The 6,538-nt window shown below is 44.2% G+C and overlaps 1 non-coding gene across 1 annotated transcript; it reads right to left on the bottom strand.

The window, feature by feature from the left end:
* Window positions 1–1,598: 1,598 nt before the first annotated feature.
* Trnai-aau (transfer RNA isoleucine (anticodon AAU)) lies at window positions 1,599–1,670 on the bottom strand. Its single transcript has one exon. It is a non-coding gene; the product is annotated as a tRNA-Ile (tRNA).
* Between the last annotated feature and the right edge of the window lie 4,868 nt (window positions 1,671–6,538).

Raw genomic sequence — 6,538 nt, 5'->3', positions numbered from 1 at the left:
TCGCTAATTGTTCGTCATCACAGGTACTGTTTGCTATACGGCCACGACGCGCAACTGATTTCCAAAATTGATCTTTCTCCTGTGAGGATGGAACTTACGACCGCTGGTTTATTAGACCAGTGCTCTACCACTGAGCTAAAGAGGCGCGGCCTAGCGGTACTCTTGGGTACTTCGTCCTTACGGTCGTCTGCATCATCAGACTTTAGCTTACAACACTTCATATTACCGGCTAATATTTGCAGCTATGGCGACAAATTACTGCTTGACTACACATCTGACACGTAACCGATGTGCTCTCCAAACAACAACACTTGCATTTCAGAACATGTCTTTCACACATGTCTACAAAATCACCTTCACCTTCAAATACAGCTTCCTTGCGACTGACAGAGACGTAGGCAAAGTTTAAAGTTGCTATTTCCATTAAATCTCGTTAATCAGAAAAACGGTAATTTGCACTTGCAGCGGAACAAAATTCCGTTCCGCCCAGCGTCTGGCTCGAACCCACGACCCTGGGATTAAGAGTCTGACGCTCTACCGACTGAGCTAGCCGGCTACCTCGGTGAATACCTGCCGGGTAGCACGTCACACAGTACTCGTTTGGGTTGGGTGGTCCCATACAGAATCTCTCCATGATGCCTAATGTTTTCCTAACGTCACACTCGTCACGTACTTCACTTTTATGTCATAATCATTTCTGAGAGGTAAAGAAATTGCATGACAACATGCAGAGCTAGTGGCGTCAAAATTAACGCACATACTTTATGTGACTCAAAAGCCGAACGAGTTACTTTCCGACGTTGTTTTAGATGTGCAAGTGATAGTCAAAACTCGCTGTGTCGGCACTCTGCCGACCATTTCGCTAGTTAACACCGGTCTTGTTGTGTGTGTTTCAAGCTCAAGAGCATCTCCAAGCAAAAAATGGTCAACAGCAACATTCAGACGGTTTCGTACTGCTCAATTGCTACATTAAAACGTTATGTTTCTTTTTCAGAACTGGAAAAACACAAGCGTGACAGCATTCGAACCTGTAATCTTCAGATCCGAAGTCCGACGCCTTATCCATTAGGCCACACGGTCACTGACGACCAACATTTACATGTATACGACTCATCTCGAAACGCTCACACCCCTGAGGATTTGTGTTTTCGTTCTACACAGCCGCTGCCCCTTGCTCTTTCCCACCCATTCGTTACATTCAACCTCTGACGAGACCGACCAAATATAGACTGTGAAACAAGACCACACACTTTGTGCATTCGGAATCGAAGGCAGGGCGTCCCTCGCCGCATTTGCTACGATTGCCATTTGCTACTTCTGCAGAAGCGGCGGCGGCGGCGACGACGACGACGACGACGACGACGACGACGAATATCGCGAGAGGCTCTGAGATATGTGAGAAATACATCTATAAAATGTAATTCAGACTGCCTCGTCCCACCTTATGCTGTACCGCTTTGGCAAATGCTTTATCTGCGCCATTCGCCTTAATCGCATCTGAGAGTGATTCTTAAAAAAACGCCTGTCGCTAATTGTTCGTCATCACAGGTACTGTTTGCTATACGGCCACGACGCGCAACTGATTTCCAAAATTCATCTTCCTCCTGTGAGGATGGAACTTACGACCGCTGGTTTATTAGACCAGTGCTCTACCACTGAGCTAAAGAGGCGCGGCCTAGCGGTACTCTTAGGTACTTCGTCCTTACGGTCGTCTGCATCATCAGACTTTAGCTGACAACACTTCATATTACCGGCTAATATTTGCAGCTATGGCGACAAATTACTGCTTGACTACACATCTGACACGTAACCGATGTGCTCTCCAAACAACAACACTTGCATTTCAGAACATGTCTTTCACACATGTCTACAAAATCACCTTCACCTTCAAATACAGCTTCCTTGCGACTGACAGAGACGTAGGCAAAGTTTAAAGTTGCTATTTCCATTAAATCTCGTTAATCAGAAAAACGGTAATTTGCACTTGCAGCGGAACAAAATTCCGTTCCGCCCAGCGTCTGGCTCGAACCCACGAACCTGGGATTAAGAGTCTGACGCTCTACCGACTGAGCTAGCCGGCTACCTCGGTGAATACCTGCCGGGTAGCACGTCACACAGTACTCGTTTGGGTTGGGTGGTCCCATACAGAATCTCTCCATGATGCCTAATGTTTTCCTAACGTCACACTCGTCACGTACTTCACTTTTATGTCATAATCATTTCTGAGAGGTAAAGAAATTGCATGACAACATGCAGAGCTAGTGGCGTCAAAATTAACGCACATACTTTATGTGACTCAAAAGCCGAACGAGTTACTTTCCGACGTTGTTTTAGATGTGCAAGTGATAGTCAAAACTCGCTGTGTCGGCACTCTGCCGACCATTTCGCTAGTTAACACCGGTCTTGTTGTGTGTGTTTCAAGCTCAAGAGCATCTCCAAGCAAAAAATGGTCAACAGCAACATTCAGACGGTTTCGTACTGCTCAATTGCTACATTAAAACGTTATGTTTCTTTTTCAGAACTGGAAAAACACAAGCGTGACAGCATTCGAACCTGTAATCTTCAGATCCGAAGTCCGACGCCTTATCCATTAGGCCACACGGTCACTGACGACCAACATTTACATGTATACGACTCATCTCGAAACGCTCACACCCCTGAGGATTTGTGTTTTCGTTCTACACAGCCGCTGCCCCTTGATCTTTCCCACCCATTCGTTACATTCAACCTCTGACGAGACCGACCAAATATAGACTGTGAAACAAGACCACACACTTTGTGCATTCGGAATCGAAGGCAGGGCGTCCCTCGCCGCATTTGCTACGATTGCCATTTGCTACTTCTGCAGAAGCGGCGGCGGCGGCGACGACGACGACGACGACGACGACAACGACGACGAATATCGCGAGAGGCTCTGAGATATGTGAGAAATACATCTATAAAATGTAATTCAGACTGCCTCGTCCCACCTTATGCTGTACCGCTTTGGCAAATGCTTTATCTGCGCCATTCGCCTTAATCGCATCTGAGAGTGATTCTTAAAAAAACGCCTGTCGCTAATTGTTCGTCATCACAGGTACTGTTTGCTATACGGCCACGACGCGCAACTGATTTCCAAAATTCATCTTTCTCCTGTGAGGATGGAACTTATGACCCCTGGTTTATTAGACCAGTGCTCTACCACTGAGCTAAAGAGGCGCGGCCTAGCGGTACTCTTGGGTACTTCGTCCTTACGGTCGTCTGCATCATCAGACTTTAGCTGACAACACTTCATATTACCGGCTAATATTTGCAGCTATGGCGACAAATTACTGCTTGACTACACATCTGACACGTAACCGATGTGCTCTCCAAACAACAACACTTGCATTTCAGAACATGTCTTTCACACATGTCTACAAAATCACCTTCACCTTCAAATACAGCTTCCTTGCGACTGACAGAGACGTAGGCAAAGTTTAAAGTTGCTATTTCCATTAAATCTCGTTAATCAGAAAAACGGTAATTTACACTTGCAGCGGAACAAAATTCCGTTCCGCCCAGCGTCTGGCTCGAACCCACGACCCTGGGATTAAGAGTCTGACGCTCTACCGACTGAGCTAGCCGGCTACCTCGGTGAATACCTGCCGGGTAGCACGTCACACAGTACTCGTTTGGGTTGGGTGGTCCCATACAGAATCTCTCCATGATGCCTAATGTTCTCCTAACGTCACATTCGTCACGTACTTCACTTTTATGTCATAATTATTTCTGAGAGGTAAAGAAATTGCATGACAACATGCAGAGCTAGTGGCGTCAAAATTAACGCACATACTTTATGTGACTCAAAAGCCGAACGAGTTACTTTCCGACGTTGTTTTAGATGTGCAAGTGATAGTCAAAACTCGCTGTGTCGGCACTCTGCCGACCATTTCGCTAGTTAACACCGGTCTTGTTGTGTGTGTTTCAAGCTCAAGAGCATCTCCAAGCAAAAAATGGTCAACAGCAACATTCAGACGGTTTCGTACTGCTCAATTGCTACATTAAAACGTTATGTTTCTTTTTCAGAACTGGAAAAACACAAGCGTGACAGCATTCGAACCTGTAATCTTCAGATCCGAAGTCCGACGCCTTATCCATTTTTTTTTTTTTCTTTTTCTTTTTTTTTTTATATTTATTTTTTTTTGGGCCTCCCATCACCCCTTTTAGCCCATCCTTGCGCTCTCCATAATTCGCCTTCATCGGCGTCGGCTTCTGACGCCATGTACAGAACCATAAACTGATGAGACAAGGGTAATCCCTTTATCGTGGAGAAACTAATGTACCCCTTCTTTGGGCTTATTGATAATGTGAAAAAAGAATGAAGTCTTCAGTAGGTAGAAACAGAAGTTATGTTCAGTTTGTTTCCTTCTTCATCGCTGTTTTTTGTTGTCACACTTAAAGCAAATAGGCTTCCTTGACAAAGAAACGTCAGAGGGAATTCCGAAACTGCCTCTTCTCTCTGAAAATGCTTAAAAAAAAACCATATTCGGTGAGAAGCAACTATTTATAATGGCTTCTTGAAAAATAAATGAATAAACGTTGAACTCAAAGAACGGCAATTCCGGTAAAAACTAAAATAATTTTTTTTTTTTTTTTTTTTTTTTTTTTTCCCACGATTGTAAAGTAAGTTAGTAGTGGTGAACACTCTCTTACGTTTGTCTTCTGTGTCCGCAGATATTTCTTGTTAATTCTTTTACATCAAGGTCTTGATTAAAAATTTGCGTATGTTTCTTTATATTTACTAGTCTTCAGTAACATGTGATGCTCAGTTAGCAGATAGATCCAAAAATCCTCTTGGCTTGTCTCTTCCTTCGTGAAGAGGTAATGTACCGTTGCCGCTTTCAGCCAATTGACTGCGTTGCGTTTCGTTTTAGGAAAGGGTACATCATCCGGTGTCAAAAAGTCCGCAGGCGTTATAGCGTTAGGTGACGTTCGAAGGATGAGTGCCAGCTTTCGTCGGACATTCAGCCAGATATCTTTAACCTTGTCACACACGAAACGATGTTCTTCGTTATCAATTAAACTACACGTTGCACACAAAGGCGAATCCGCTAAGTGGATCGTATGAAGTTTCGAGTTTGTTGCAACTTTCCTATTTACAACAAAGTACCATGTTGCTTTTAGATGAGTAGCTAAGTTACGGTTATGAATATTTGCCCATATCACTTTCCAGTTAGAACATGGATAGTTTTGTTCTATTTTGTTGTTCTTCTTTTCTCCCATCAATTTGCCATATATTTCTTTTACGTTTGTCATGTCTTTTTCCGGAATTCTTGAACGTAGGTAGCTATATTCTATTAAAAACCATCGTAAATGGTAAAGTCCGCTCGGTATGTGCTGCACATTAATGGGTGGAGAGAGGTCATCTGGAGCTATTTCAGATAGCAAGTGCGCGGCGATACAGCTGCCGGATTGTCTCCATTGTTGAAACGTATTGGAGATGTACAGAGCCTGCGACTTTTTAGTAACATTCGTTAAGTTTAAGCCGCCATTATTAGTGGCGAGCGTCAGAGTGTCATACTGGATTTTAAATATGTGGCCACGGCTCACAAAATAGCCTATTGCTGACATAATTTGTTTGGCGATGCCGGCGGGTATTGGCAGTATCTGGGCGACATAATTGACTTTGGAAGTAATAGAGACGTTCGCTAAAGACACTCTCTGAATTTCATTTAACTGTCGAATACTATGTGTCCGTACACTAGCTCGTATGGTAGTTAGTACTTGTCTATAGTTGGCCGCAATAGTTTGACGTATATTTTTTCGGAAATCAATGCCGAGACACTTCAAGGCTGTTAGCTCACGTAACTGACCGTGTGTGCGCATGCCAATGCCACGTCCGATATTGAATATGCCGGACTTGGTTTTGTTTAAGCTCGCGGCTGACGCTCGTTCGTATTTTTCTATTATGTGCATTGCCGTCTCGACTTCCGCTACATTCATAACGAGAAACCCAACATCGTCCGCATAAGCTTTACATATTATTTTGTTTCCTCGTATTTGCAATCCTTGTAACCGCTGAGTCAAGGTAGCGAGCAAAGGTTCGATGGCCATGGCAAAAAGTGCCATGGACAACGGACAACCTTGTCTGACGGAACATGCGATCTCGACTGGCCGGCTAGACTGTCCATTTATGATGATTCTGGAGGAGTTATTCGTTACCAAACGTCGTATGAGGTCGACGAATCTCGGCGGAAAACCCATTGCGCCTATCGTTTTCAGGAGGTAGGAGTGGCTGAACCTGTCGAAGGCTTTATCGAAATCTAACGACACGATGGCACATTTTAGTCGACATACTTCTGCTATTGAAATTATGTCGCGGTAGTCGGACAGCGTCTGCTGAATTTTCCTACCCTTGCCCACGCTAGACTGATATGGGCCGGTGACGCTGGCCATTACATTTTTAAGTCTGTGGGCTAAGAGCCGCGAAAAAATTTTATAATCACTGTTCAGCAGAGTGATTGGTCTCAAATTTCCAATTTTCTTGCCAGCCGATTTTTTTGCGATTAACACTATC

The sequence above is a fragment of the Schistocerca gregaria genome, unplaced genomic scaffold (genome assembly GCF_023897955.1).
Source record: "Schistocerca gregaria isolate iqSchGreg1 unplaced genomic scaffold, iqSchGreg1.2 ptg000288l, whole genome shotgun sequence".
Classification (NCBI taxonomy): Eukaryota; Metazoa; Arthropoda; class Insecta; order Orthoptera; family Acrididae; genus Schistocerca; species Schistocerca gregaria.
Note: the sequence above shows the minus strand (reverse complement) of the source record. Positions and strands in the feature narration are given on the sequence as shown.